The sequence below is a fragment of the Tamandua tetradactyla genome, chromosome X (genome assembly GCF_023851605.1).
Source record: "Tamandua tetradactyla isolate mTamTet1 chromosome X, mTamTet1.pri, whole genome shotgun sequence".
In the NCBI taxonomy this organism is placed as follows: domain Eukaryota; kingdom Metazoa; phylum Chordata; class Mammalia; order Pilosa; family Myrmecophagidae; genus Tamandua; species Tamandua tetradactyla.
The window spans coordinates 3304152-3319054 of NC_135353.1; the positions used below are offsets into that span (position 1 = coordinate 3304152).

At 37.9% G+C, this 14903-nt stretch overlaps 1 protein-coding gene and 1 long non-coding RNA gene across 3 annotated transcripts in view; one reads left to right on the top strand and one right to left on the bottom strand.

Annotated features, from left to right (window-relative positions):
- Window positions 1-14903, bottom strand: part of LOC143671486 (melanoma-associated antigen 10-like) — a 143979-nt gene that overhangs the window by 82314 nt on the left and 46762 nt on the right. Inside the window, exon 2 of one of the 2 annotated variants that reach the window (XR_013169572.1) lies at window positions 12933-13486. The exons of the other annotated variant lie outside the window; for it this stretch is intronic. The gene's annotated coding sequence lies outside the window, so the exon portion shown is untranslated. Of the gene's footprint in view, window positions 1-12932; window positions 13487-14903 lie in introns of those variants that run through there. 2 annotated transcript variants of the gene reach the window in all.
- Window positions 728-1567, top strand: LOC143670861 (uncharacterized). The gene is made up of 2 exons (XR_013169461.1): window positions 728-958; window positions 1191-1567. It is a non-coding gene; the product is annotated as an uncharacterized LOC143670861 (long non-coding RNA).

The window sequence follows — 14903 nt, forward strand, 5'->3', positions numbered from 1 at the left end:
CCTTCCCACCCACACCTCCACCCGTCCACACCCCCTACCTCACCACGGCGAACTCCTCAGTCTTAGGTTGGTGTTTCGAGCATGCGAACAGTCAACACAACTTCAGGCACATGACTATCTGCCCCATTCTCCTACTCTGTTAAAATCCAAATGTGGACACTACAGTGACTGGGGTGCACACCACCCCAGACTGGAAACACCACTAGGATCCCTTATAAAGCAAGTTTATTCCCTCAAGTCCTGACAGCCTGAAGGCAGTGACTTCCACCTGGAAGGCAGAAATCTGAGAAGATCTATGTGGACATTGTGAAAAGAGGTGACTGGGAAGCCTCCCTAGTAGTCGCCAAGAAGTCAAATGACTTCAAGATGCATGAGAGAAATTTGCAGGGAGGAGGAGGGATGATTGACATCTCCACAGAGATTTAAATACAGCCACGTTACTTTGGAGAATTTCAGGTAAGGCAAACACAAACTAGGTAACGTTGAAAGATGGGAGAAAACAGAATGAACCACTGAATGGTAAGGGGATGAGGCGTGGGAAAAGGCTTGGAGAAGACACCCTCCCCTTGCCATGTGCGCCACCAGAATTGAACATGGGTTGATGAAGAGGGCTGGCATGTCAGTTTGGGAGGCTCTTAAGGTTGCTAAGGAAATGCCACTTGGTCTACCCAGCTCCCCCTCCCCCCAGAAGTCTCAGAATTCTGCTTTGTGACATCTCAGCCTACCAAGGGCTACCATTGGCTGGGGGGTGTGCCTTGATGACCAATCAAAGCTGAGGGGCGTGGCTTCTCACTGTCCTGGAGGGTATATAAAAAGAGGTAAGGCACCCTGGGTTGGACTACTGTGAGACTTTAGTATGGCGAAGGCGTCCCAAGAAGAAGAGCCTCCAAAGCCAAGCACCAAAGAGAGAAGGAAGAGGAAGGTCCCATATAAAACCAGGCCCAAAGGTGGCTTAAAGGTTAGACTAACCCTCCCAAGCTCCTCCTCTTTTTCCCCATTGACTATCACCACGCCCCCCACAGCGCCCACGCCCCTCCCCCACTCCGACTCCTTCCCTGTCCTTGCCTGGTACAATGCCTTACTCACCCCATATCAGTTCTCCTGAAAGCCCCATTCCCATCCATCCCAAATCTCTTTCCCCAACCTCATGTTCTCTGTATCCGCTGTGTTCCTCCCTACTGTCTTTCCAGATGCTGAAGCAAACCAGGGGCGTGAAAAGACCTGTTCAAGGGAGTTCTATGAAAAAAGCCACTCTGAGCATGGTCGCCCATTCAGGAATGTTTGAGAACCCGGGACAGTCTCCTGACGATTGTCCCAAGGAGAGTTAGCTGGACGAAAACGAGCGAAAGGAAGCCCAAGAGACCCCGGAGCCCTCCACCACTTCATGTGACAACCCGAGCAGCCAGCCACTTCAGATCGAGGTCACAGAGCTACCGCTGTGTGATGAGGCTGGAGAGATTTCCTTCCTGAGAGCTGGCCAGTCAGCATCAGGTGTAGATCTGAGTCAGAAACTGTAGAGTACACTGAAAGTAATGATTAAAATAAAATGAATAAATTGTGAAAAGGAGATACGTGTCTGCGAGTTCTCTGATGGTGGAGAGGGAGGGATGGAGAGAAAGAAAGTAAGAGACAGGAATGTGAGGAGGGAGGAGGTGGGGTCCTGCGGAGTTGGGGGTCAAACCTGTAAGTCCATAGTAATCCAGGCATTGGGGAAAAGGGCTGAGACAGAACTGACCACTAAAATTTCCTTTTCAGCACTATCCCCTGGGTAAAGAGGAAGTGGTTTTGTTGTTTCTGCATCTGTTTGCCTAGTGAGGGTTCCAGCTTTATCAAAATGTAGATTACTACCATGAAGTGAGGTACATGGGGGGCAATGCCACCACCCCAAAAGGTCAGGGGCTATATCACTTCCAGTCCCCCTACCTCATAGTGGTATTTGCTGCACATCCTAAGCTGTAAGCAATTGAAGGCCCTCAGAAGAACCAAACATCTCACCTTACTAGAAGTCATTGACAGCACCCCAATGATTGACATAATGCTGGGTGGATCCCCAAATCCAACATGGATGAGGTCACTTTCTAGGAAAGGAAACTTGGAATGGAGTAGTGCTTTACCAAGGGTGGGGCAGTCTGTGTCATCTGCTCCCAGAGTGGGCAATAGAGGGGACAATAATCCACAGGGAATTTTTAAATTAAATTTTATATTTACTGATAATTGTAGATTCACATGCGGTTGTAAGAAATAGTATACAGCAGCCCTGGGTAACTTTCAGTCAGCTTCATGTTATGATATCTTGCAACGCTACAATATTACAACCAGGATGTTGACATAGTTGTATGTTATATAGTTTTATATAACATGTGTTATATAATAATGTTATATGAACAGTATGAATTCATAATTATGTTATATGAATTATATAACGTGTTATATAATTATGTTATATGAACATTATGAATTCATATGTTGTATATGTTATATAACATGTGTTATATAATTATGTTATATGAATTCATATAACATAATTATGTTATATGAACATAATTATGTTATATAATTAAATTATGTTATATGAATTAACTAAAACATAGAGTTTTAGTTAATTCAAAGACTTTATTTTTTAGAACAGTTTGAGATTTACAGATAATTGAAAAGATAGTACAGAGTTCCCATATACTCCCTTTTCTCTACCTCCCACTAACACCCCCTGCACAGTTTCCCTTATATAATATCTTGCATTAGTGTGCACATTTATTACAATTAATGAGTCAATACTGATACATTATTATTAACTAAAGTCCAGAGTTTACACTAAGATTCACTCATGTTGTACAGTTCTATGGGTTTTCACAAATGTATAATGCCATGTATCCTTTACCGTAACATAAAGAACAGTTTCAACATTCTAAATGCCCTGTGCTTCAATTATTAATCCCACTCTCCCTTCCTCTGATTCCTTGGAAACCGCTGATCTTTTTACTGTCTCTATAGTTTTGCTTTTTCCCAAAATGTCAAATAGTTTCAATCATACAGTGTGTAGTCTTTTCAGACTATCTTCTTTCACTTCACAATATGCATTTAATTTTTCTTCGTATTTTTTCATAGCTTGATATCTTATTTCTTTTTATTGTTGAATAATATTACCTTATGTGGATGTACTACAGTTTCATCATCCCTTGCCTATTGGATGGGATCATGGTTGCTTTCAGTTTTGGGCAAATATGAATAAAGCTACTTTTCACGTACGTTTTTGTTAAGACAGTGTTTTCAAATCAGGTGAATATCTAGGAACACAATTGTTGGATAGTTTGCTAAAACTACATTTAGCTCTGTATGAAACTGTCAGACTGTCTTCCAAAGTAACTGGGTCATTCCGCATTCTGACCAGAATGACTGAAAGTTCCTGTTGCATCACATCCGTGCCAGCACTCTGTATTGTTATTTTTTGTATTTTAGCCATTCAAATAGGTGTGTACTGGTATCTCATTGCTCTATTAATTTGAAGTTCCCTAATGAGAAATTATGTAGAACATCATTTCATATGTTAGTCATCTATATATTCTTTGGTGAGGTGTCTATTCAAAACTTTTGCACATTTTTCATTTGGGTTGTTTGTTTTCCTAATGTTTTAAGTATTCCCATTATGCATGCGTTACACATTCTGGTATATGCTGTTCATTTTTTTCATTATTTTTTCTTTGGATTTCAGTTCAAGAAGTTTCTATTGACTTATCTTCAAGCTCACTGATTCTTTCCTCCACCACCTCTAGTCAACTGACGAGCTCATAAAAGGCATTCTCTATTTGTCACGGTACTTTTTATTTCTAGATATTCCTTCACATTTTTTTTAATTTCCTTCTCTCTGTTTACATTACTTATCTGTTGTTGTGTTATCTTCTTTTTCCATTAGATTCTAAGCACATCAGTCACAGTTATTTAAATTCTGTATCTGATAATTCCAAAATCTGTGGTTCTGCTGCTTGCTTTGTCTCTTACAGTGTTTTTCCCTGCCTTTTAACATGCTTTGTAATTTTTTTTGGAATCGGATATGATAAATCTGGTAATAGAAACTGAGGTACTCACGCTTTTAGCGTGAAGTTTTGTGTTATTCTGGGTAGGATCTGGGATGTGTTCAATGTTTTCTATAGTTTTAGTTGCCAAAGGATTCAGTTTCCTCTCGGAAGCATGGAGGAAGGGGATGCAAGAGAAGAGAGGGCTGGGTTTGTCAAAGTTCTTGGTGTAGAATACATTCAACTTTCCTCCTTGCAGTTCTCTTCTCTTTGCTCTCACATAACACTTTCTCCTGGCTTTCTTTCCATCTTTCCCTGGTCCTTCTCAGTTTTCTCCATCCAACCCTTAAATAAGGGTGCTCCCTGGCATACTGTTCCAGACCCTATCAACCTCCTTTTCACACTTCCTTTTTGACCAATGGCTTTTTACAAAAGTGTTGTCTCATTACCAAATTTTAGATAATTTTCTCTTGTCTTTCTGTTAATTTCTAGTTTGGGTCCATTATGGTTAGAGAACATTCTTTATTATTTCAAGTCCTTTTAGTTTCTTGAGGTTTATTTTATGCCCCACTATTGTGGTCTATCTTGGTGATTATTACATGGGTGCTTGGAAAAATGTGTGTACATTGCCGTGTAGTGTCCTATATATGTCATTTAGATACTTATGTTTGTGTTGTTCTGGATCTTCTATTTCCTTGCTGATTTTCTGTCTAGTAGTTCTATCAGTTGCTAAGAGTGGAGTGTTGAAGTCTCCAAGTATAATTGTGAATTTTATTATTTGTCCTCAGCTCTATTAGCTTTTTCTCCACATATTTTGAGGCTCTCTTGTTTAATGCTTACACGTTCATCATTATCATGTCTTCCTAGTGGATTTGTTATTTTCTTTTTTCTGAAGTCTACTTTATCTGATATAACTGTAGTCAGTCCTGCTTCTTTAAATTCATGTTTGCATGACAAATATTTTCCCATTGTTTTCATTTCAATCCACCTATGTTGTAAGATTCTTGAAGGCAGCATATAGCTGGATCATGCTTTTCTCCACTCTTCCAATCTCTGATATTTCATTGATATGTTTAGGCCATTTATATTTAAGGTAACTATTGATTTGTTGTTAAGTTTTCCATTTTATTATGTGTTTTAAATTCCTTCCCTCTGATTCTTATTTCTCTGTTTCTCTATTATTGCCTCCCTATGGATTACTTGAACATGTTTTTAGAATTGCCTCTTGATTTGTTTATAGGATATTTGAATATGTTGTTTTGAATAACTTTCTTAGCGGTTGCTCTTGATGTTATAAGATCATGCTTAATTTATCTGGTGTCAATGTTTTACCACTTTGAGTGAAGTATGGAAATGTTACTTGCATTTAGGTCCCCTTACACTCCCCAGTTTTTATGTACAAATTACCTTGAGTATTTCTTCTACATGCATTTAGCTCCTCATCAGATAGTGTTATAATTTTTGTTACAACCATCAATATGATTTTTTAACACCCAGGGGGAGGTTAATCTATTGTATTTTTCCATATTTTTATTATTTCTTTTTTTCTTTCTTCTTGATAGCCCATGATTCTTTCTTTTATCATTTCCTTTTTGTTTGAAGAATTAGCTTTGACATTTTTAAAAGATAGTTCTTTTAGTGACAAATTCTTTGTTTTCCTTCATTTGAGAACATCTTTATCATGATTTCATTTCTGAAGGACACTTTTGCTAGATATAGAATTTGACAGTATTTTTCTTTCAGCACTTGAACATTTTTCTAGCATTTTCTTCTGGCTTCCATGATTTCAGGTGAGAAATCCACTGTTATTCAAAATGGTGTTCCTCTATAGGTAATGCATTGTTTTTCTCTGGCTGCTTTGAAGCTTTTTATTTGTCTTTAGTTTTCAGAAGTTTAATTATGATGTGTTTAGGAATGGATTTCTTTGAAATTATCCTATTCTGGGTTTGCTCAGTGTGTTAGTTTGGAAGCCCCTGGAATGTGATCAGAATTGGAGTGGCTTTTATACAGGAGATTTAATAAGTTACAAGTTTACCATTCTAAGTCTATGGAAATGTCTAAACTAAGGCATCCAGGGAAAGATATCTTAATTAAAGAAAGGCTGATGCATCTGGAACACCTCTGTCAGCTGGGAAGTCATGTGATTGGTCCGTTGCTCCTGGGCTTTTTTGCTTTCAGCTTCTGTTCCTGTGGGGGTTCCTCACTTTGCTTCTCTGGGGCTGGTTTTATCTCTTGGCTTCCCTTGGTTCTCTCCAGGTTCTGACAATGTCTTCTGGGCTCCAATTGTCTACAAACATCTGTGTCTCTGTTTTCCAAATATCAGCATCTGTGTGAGCTTTGCTCTGAAGTTTCTGTCAGTTCTCCCCCTTTCAGCTCTGAGGTTTCTGTCGTTTCTGGCTCTCTGCAATATGGTTCCTATTTTATAGTATTCCAGTAAACAAATCAAGACCCAAATGCAATGGGTGGAGTCACATCTCCATCTAATCAAAAGACCATACCCACAATTGGGCATGTCACATCTCCATGGAGATCATCGCCATGGAGATAATCAGATCATGTAGGTAATCTCCATGGAGCTAACCTACAATATTAAATTCGGATTAAAAGAAATGGCTGCCACCACAAGATTGGATCAGGGTTAAAACATGGCTTTTCTGGGGTACATAATACTTTCAAACTGGCACCCTCAAACTTCAGAATATAGGTTTATGTCTTACCAAATTTGGGATATTTTTGCCTAGTACTTCTTCGAATATTCTTTTGGCCCCATTCCATTTTTCTTCTTCTGGGACCACAGCAATAGCAATGTTGGATCTTTTACTGTTGTTCACAGGTCCATGAGACTCTGTACATTTTTTTTTCAGTCTATTTTCTCTCTGGTAAATTCTATTGATCTGTCATCAAGTTTACTGATTCTACCCTCTGCCAACTTCACTTTACTACTGAACTCATTCAGTAAGTTCTTTTTCAATTTCAATTAGTATTTTCCAGTTTTATTTTGTTCTTTTTTAAAACTTCTATTTAACTGCCAAGATTTTCTTTTTATTTTTTCCAGAGAATTTTGATTCCTTATTGAAGCATTTCTTTATTATGGTTGCCTTGTAATCCTTGTCAGATAATTACAAAACTGTTTCATTTCATTTTTGTTGTCAATTGACATTTTTTTCCTCATTCATGTTGTGATTTTCCTGGTTCTTTGTATGATGGGTGATTTTCTGTTGTAATGTGGACATTTTGGCTATTATGTTAGGAGACTCTGGGTCCTATTTAAATCTTTTATTTTTAGAGGCAATCAACCTGTTTAGGTTAGGCATCAAGTCCTGCTTTACATTTGTGCGCTGTGCTTCCAATGACAATTTAATTTTCAGGCCTTTGTGGTGTTATTTTGAATTTCTTGGCTCATGTGGTACCCCTAAGATTCTCTATGATCCCTACCCTACTAGTGTCACCTGTGAGGACAGAAGGTGTTTCCTATGCAGGCTATCTGGTGTCTCTAGGTTGGGGAAGAGAGTATTGGGTCCACATGGATGGAGAGCACTTCCTGGGCCAGTCTGCTTGTGGTCTTAGAATCCCCCTGATGGGCTGCTGGGTTGCTTGAAGTCTCTGAGTAGGGGAAGGAATTCTCTGGTCCATGGGGAAAGGGTACTTCATGGTCCAGGCCTCTTGTTACGGTAGGATCCCAACTGCCTGTACCAGTAGTCCAATCAGTGTTTCCTTTTTGGGGAGGGAAGTCTCTGACATGAAGAGACATGGAGCATTTGCCTTGCTTGCTTATGCACAGGGCTCCAGCTCAATTCCCCTCTCCTGTGGTCTCAAGTCCATTTTAGTTGTCTACAGGACTCCTGTTTCCTTTGGGTTAGAAATGAACTTACCTGGCCCATTTCTTTTCTAGTAAAAAAAAATTGGGGTTGAGGAGATGCTGGGTCTGAATCACCTTCTATTACCTTCTGGGTCATAAGGCACCCAGAAACTGTACTTTTCCTTCAGTTCTGGGTCCTTAGCTAGTCAGCCTTCTTCTTTTCACCTTTCAGAGTATTATTGTGATTAACTCTTATATTATTTCCAGGGTTGATAGTTGTGCTTGAGGAGGAGGATCAGGGATAGATGGGTCTACACCATTTTGTCTGGACTGGAAGTCTGCATTTCAAAGCTTGTGCAATGTCTGGCACTAGGACACTGATCTCCAAACTTCTACTCTAATCTTCTGTCCAATAGATGCATTATTGTACTTTGTTCTTTGGTAGTAACTTATCTTTCTGAACATAGGTGCTTCTCTGATTATGTAGGTAGTGATCTCATTAAGGAAGGCTGGAGCTTTGATGCACCCCAAAACTTCCTTTCTAATTTGAAGTAGTAGTTACCAATGTTGGGGTACACCAATCCTGTAAACTTCCAGCTATTGGATATTCTTCATCTGAGTGAGGAGACCTCACCAAGGTCCTATGTAATAGCCATGGGAATCAGATCTCCTAACACTCATTACAAGGTTCTCTCCAATAGGCTCTTCCTTCTATTATAGCTTGCTTTTCTAAAGAGCAAACCACACATATGTTCTTCTTTGTGGTTAACCTGAAGCATAGTCCTGCAGATAATTTTAAAACAATAATGAAACCAAATAAAAGCCAGTGTTGTTATTATTATCCACCATACTACTGCATTTCTAAATGATGTCAGTAATTTAATTCTTTTCTCCCCAATTCCCCCCAAATCTTTTGTTAGTCTAAGTTCTAAAAGATTGCTGTAGATAATGTTTAATAAAAATATGTAAAGTTCAAATTAGCACATTTTAGTACCTATCCTTTAATAATCATTTTATTATACAAAAAACTTACTTTGGAGACTCCTTGTTATACAGTTGACCTGGACATGGGTTCACTCAGCTTTCCTTTCCCTTTCTAAGGGACAAATTGTGTTGCTTCAGTTCTGACTTTTCTATGTGACCATTTGTTGGTTTTATTTATTCTTAAATTGGTGAAACAAAGTGCAAACTATGAGGTGTAAAATTTTTGTTTTGGAAGTACAAGTTTTTTCTGTACTTGAATGCAAAATAGTAACTGAATTGAACACTATCTTTAAAAATGAGATTTATTCTTTACTCAATAATTTATTTTAAAACTACAGAACAAATAAAAATTAAAACGTTGTATCAGTTGTACAATTTAGTAATTGCCTGCATTTTGCCTTTTGCAAACTTTTCATTTTCCTTAAAATTCACTTTTGTGATTTACTCTCATGATTGTATATAAAAAGTTCAATAAAACAGAATTTACACTTCGTTTCTTTTCTGACCATTATTATGTAATTTCATTCATGGCTATTACTGAAAATGTGTTCTATCAAGGAGAGAGTGTTAAAATATGCATGTGACACACTAGTGATGCCACTGGTGGGAGGATTTTACTGTCTAAAATTTTTCAGGATTCAACCTTAGTCAATGGTGTTTTGTTCTGTTTTTGTTCTCAAAAGCTATGGGCAAAATATATGTGTATCTATTTCTAGATTCTGTTCCATTGATCAATATGTCTATGTTTTTGCTAAGACTAAATTACTTTTAATTATTGTAGCTTTATTGTAATCTTTAAACTCAAATAGAGTCCTCTAACTTTATTCTTATTTTTAAAATTGCTTTGGTTATTCTAGGTCATTTTCATTTCCTTAAAAACTTTAGAATCTGTTAAAAAGCCTGAAATTTTGATTAGGAGTGTTGTTCAATCTAGAAATCATCTTGGGGATAATTGCCATTTAAACAATATTGAGTGTCCCAATAAATGAACATGGTATATATTTTATTTGTTGTCTTATTGGACTTCTCTCAGAAATTTTTTTTCAAACATGGGCATTTTTATTTCTTCCTGTTGGCACAGTGAGCCAAACTGTCCATCAAATAGAGAGGCACTTATTACTACTGTCAGTGGAGGGGTCTCACCCCATGGAGGGTAGCAAAGAGCATATCAGTGGCTGCTACCAGGAACAGCAGTCCTAGGGTCCCAACCCACTTTATGGTTTGCAGGTATCAGGGTTGCCAACAAAAGCACGACTAACATAGGCGCTGAATAGAAGAGAAATTTACTCACATAGAGAATAGATAAAGCAAGGTCGGCTTCATTAATGGACATCAGTAACCATGGCCAAGCCAATAGATCTCAGTTTGTGGCTGACATAAGATGTTCTATATGCACCCCTTTTGTGTTTGTGCCATAGTGGAAGGACATTGCTCCTTCTGTACCCCCAAGCTGTGGGGTTGAGCCAGGTGCTATAAAATGCTCCTACTTTCTCCAGGTGTCACTAGTGAATGCGTACATATGCTTGCAGCCAAGGGCCAGCGGGTCATTATCTGCTAGGGGATGTTTTTCCGCAAGACATTCCTGAGAAGGGAGTCATCCCACATTCACCATTCACCCTAGGTGCCAAACACAGGATTTATTTTATGGATTACAAGGATAGGTGGCAGGCAGTGCTCAGACAGTGACCTATCATACTTCCTTTTCAATCTTCATGCTTTTATTTTTTTTTCTTGCCATGTTATAATATCTGTGATCTCCAGAACAATGTTGCATAGAAATGAGAACAAACATCGTTGCCTTGTTTCCAGGCTCAGAGGAATCAATTCATACTTTCATAATTGAGCATTATGTTAGGTAGTTTTTTCATAGATGCTTTTGTTAGTTTGAGGAATTTTCCTACTATTCCTATATGAAAAGAATGTGTATTCCACAGTTGTTGAATCGGATACCTTTTTCTATAAATATCTATTACATCCAGGTGGTAGTGTTCAAGTCTTCTATGTCCTTGCTTTTTATGTCTGGTTGGTCTGTCTATTCATGAGGGAGAAGTGTTAAAATATCCTACCATAATTGAGGATTTGTCTATCGCTCCCTTTAATTCTGTCAAGTTTTGCTTCATGCATCTTTAATCTCTGATATGAGGCACATACACATCTGTAATTGTTAATAGTATGACATAAGAATCCCTCTTTATATTTTCCCATATTATTTGGACAGCTTAGAAGTCAGCTAGTTATTGGGCAGAAATTTCCTTTAATGCCTAGAATCAATAAGTCTTCCCGCCTTTGCCAAGGGCTCTTGTGTGTTGGGGCAGGCAGTTCACAGTTCTGCCATCAGCCTTCACCTTCCCCTTGCACAGAGCTTCAAGGTCAGCCAGAAATGAGAGCTTTGGGCCTTTTCAGGTTTTTCCTGGGCATAGGCACACTTGTGTGGCTGTCTAGAGCCTCAGGAATATGTCGGAGTTCTTCAAAGCCTCATATGTATATCTCCTTCCCCAGATTTTCCTTTTAAAGCTTTTGGCCAACCTCTTGTTTGCCTCAGTTGGTATGGCAGGCTCAGGCAGCTGTGATGTTAAACACTTGGCAAATGCCATGGGGATAGGGCTTTTCTTTTTCTGTGTCTGAGTGAAGTCAAATAGAGACAAGCCTTCTGAATGGGACTTTTCCAGGTATCTTCCAGACAAATCACTTCAAGACAGCGACAATTACCTGAGGATAGAGCTTTCTGGGGTGTCTCAAACCCATTTGCCCTCTCTATTGTCTACTATACTGCTGGTTTTCAGAGCTTTCATAATTGTGATGCTGAAAGAGGGTTACTTGAACAGAGCAAGTTAAAACACCATAAGCCTACTGTTCTTACCAAGACTCAGTCATTAATAAACCTCTTCAGATTTGAGTGCTGAAAGAAAAATACTGTCAACCACAAACCCTATACCCCACAAAACCATTTTTGAAGAATGAAGAGAAAATAAAGACATTCTCAGATGAAGGAAAACTGAAAAAATTATCCCTAGGAAAACTACCTTTAAAGATAGGCTAAAGGAAGTTCCTCAAACAGAAAGGAAGTTATAAAAGAATCTTGGAGTATCAGTGTTTTTAGTTTCTTGAGGGCTCCAGCAAATATCATGAAATGGATTGGGTTAAACAATGGCCATTTATTCACTCATAGTTTTGAGGTTAGGAAAAAGTCCAAAGTCAAGGCAATACTTTCTCCCTGAAGACTGATATTCTGGGACTGGCAGCTAGTGATCTTCGATACTTGTCACAAGGGCAAAGTACATGGTGGCATCTCCTGGTTTCTCCCTTTGCTGCTGGATTCTGTTAATATTCAGCTTCTTGTTTCCTGTGGCTTTCTCTCTAAAGTCTGAATATCATTCTGCTTATCAAAGACTCCAGTAATAGGATTGCGACCCATCCTGATTGAGGTAGGTCATACCTTAACTGAAGTAACCTCATCAAAAAGTCTTATTTGCAATGGGTTCACACCCACAGGAGGAATCGCTTTCAAAACATGTTTTTCTATACAGTTTTGCTCTAACAGACATGGAGGTTAATTGAAAAAATAAGGAATGCATTATGGGTCAAAAACAAACATTTCTTTCATGTTGTGCATATTTTGTTACTGTTATATTGGCTTTAATTCAAAATTGTAACTTGTAGTATTAGTTTTCTTTTATTGATATTCTTGCATATATCATTCATTCAATAAATGAGTTATGACTTTCAAAAAAGATACATGTTTTTCTGGGGTACATACAGCTTCACACAATCATAATCAGGAAGGAACAATGAACGTTGAAAGAACAGGAATATGTGTACATATAATAGAATTCCCCTTTGCCTCATGAGTGTTATACATCATATTTGGTGATAGAAACAAAAGGTATAGCAACATCTGATACTAAAGACAATGATATTTAAAAGTGGTGAAGGTAAAAGAACCAAAATCAAAGTTAGGCTTCCACATTTCACTAAAAGTGGTAAAATGTTGATACCAGTAGATTGTGATAATATGTATATTATCACATATGTATATCATATGTATATCATAATACCTAGAGCAAACATTATGAAAACTATACAGAGATGTCATTCTCGTTTGCTAGCTGCCAGAATGCGATATACCAGAAACAGAATGGCTTTTAAAAAGGGGAATTTTATGAGTTGCTAGTTTACAATTCTAAGGCCGAGAAAATGTCCCAATTAAAACACGTCTATAGAAATGTCCAATCAAAGGCATCCATCCAGGGAAAGAGACCTTGGTTCAAGAAGGCCGATGAAGTTCAGGGTTTCTTTCTCATGTGAGAAGGCACATGGCGAACACAGTCAGGGCTTCTCTCTCATCTGGGAAGGGCACATGGTAAATACCACGTCATCTGCTAGCTTTCTCTCCTGGCTTCCAGTTTCATGAAGCTCCCCAGGAGGCGTTTTCCTTCTTCATCTCCAAAGGTCGCTCACTCGTGGTCTCTGCTTTATGGTGCTGCAGCATTCTCTGCTCTCTCAGAATGTCCTTCATTCTCCAAAATGTTTCTTCTTTTATAGGACTTCAGAAACTTATCAAGACCCGCCCAAATGGGTGGAGACATGTCGTCACCTAATCCAATTCAACAATCACTCTTGATGAAATCACACCTCCAGGGAGATGATCTGATTCCAGTTTCAAACATACAGTATTGAATAGGGATTATTCTGCCTGTATGAAATAGGATTTTGATTAAAACATGGCTTTTCTAAGGAACATACATCCTTTCAAACCAGCACAGATGTACTTTCAAAAACACTATAAATAAATCAAGATGGAATCCCTAAAACTGCTCAGGTAACACACTGAAAGGCAAGAAAAGAGAATCAGAAGAAAAGGAATCAGAGGAAACAGAAAACAAATAATAATTGGATGATAATTACCTTAAATCCTAGTGGCTTCAATACACCAGTCAAAGAACAGAGATGGGCATAATATTAAAAAAAAATCTAAATTATAGACTGTCTACAAAAACTCACTTTGAATACAAGGACATAGGGATCTTGAGAGCAAAAAGATAGAAGAAAGTATACTATGCAAACATTAATTTTAAAAAGCAGGAATGACTATATTAATATCTGATAAAGTAGAATTCAGAAAAAAGCAAATTAATAGAAACGAAAAGACATTGCATACTGATCAAAGGTTCAATCCATGTAAAAGACATAAGGAATGCAAATGTGTAGGCATCAAATTGGGCCTCAAAAGACATCAAGCAAAAACTGGTAGAGCTGAAAGGAGAAATAGACAGTTACAGTTTCAGACTATAATTATAATTTTAACCATCTTCTTCTCATCAATTAATAGAAGTTTTAGAAAATCAACCGGCTTACAGAAGAACTGAACAATTCAATCAAGCAACAGAATCTGATTGACACATATTGGCTGTTCCACCTAACAACAACATAATCCATATTGCTTTCATGCACCCATGGAACATTGACCAACACAGACCATATCCTGGGCCATAAGACAAACCTCAACAAATTGGTAAGAATTGAAAGCATGCAGAGTGTGCTCTTTGACTATAATGGAACAAACTAGAAATCAATAATAGAAACAGAATGGGGAAATCAACAAACATTTGGAGACATAACAACACACTTGCAGATAATCTGTGGGTCAAAGAATACATCTCATGGGAAATTAAAAATACATAGCACTGAATGAAAATTAAATACAACATATCCAAATATGTGGATGTATCTAGAGCAGTGCTGACAAGAAAATTTATAGCACAAAATGTTTACATTAGACATGAGGAAAGGTCTCAAATCAGTCATCTAAGTTCCTTCTTCAAGAAAGTAGGAAAAGAAGAGCAGAATAAATTCAAAGCAAGGAGAAGGAATAAAATGAGGATGATTGGCAAATAAGCACATGAAGAAATTTTCAGCATAATTAATTGGCTTGGAAATGTAATTCATAACCACAATGAGATACCACTGCATAACTATTAGAATGAGTAACCTTAAAAATATATAGAAAAGAAAAATTATATAGAAAAACAAGCTAAGTACTAATTAGGTTGCAGAGCTACTGACACCCTCATAAATTCTGGTGGGAGTGCAAAATGATACTGCTACTCTGA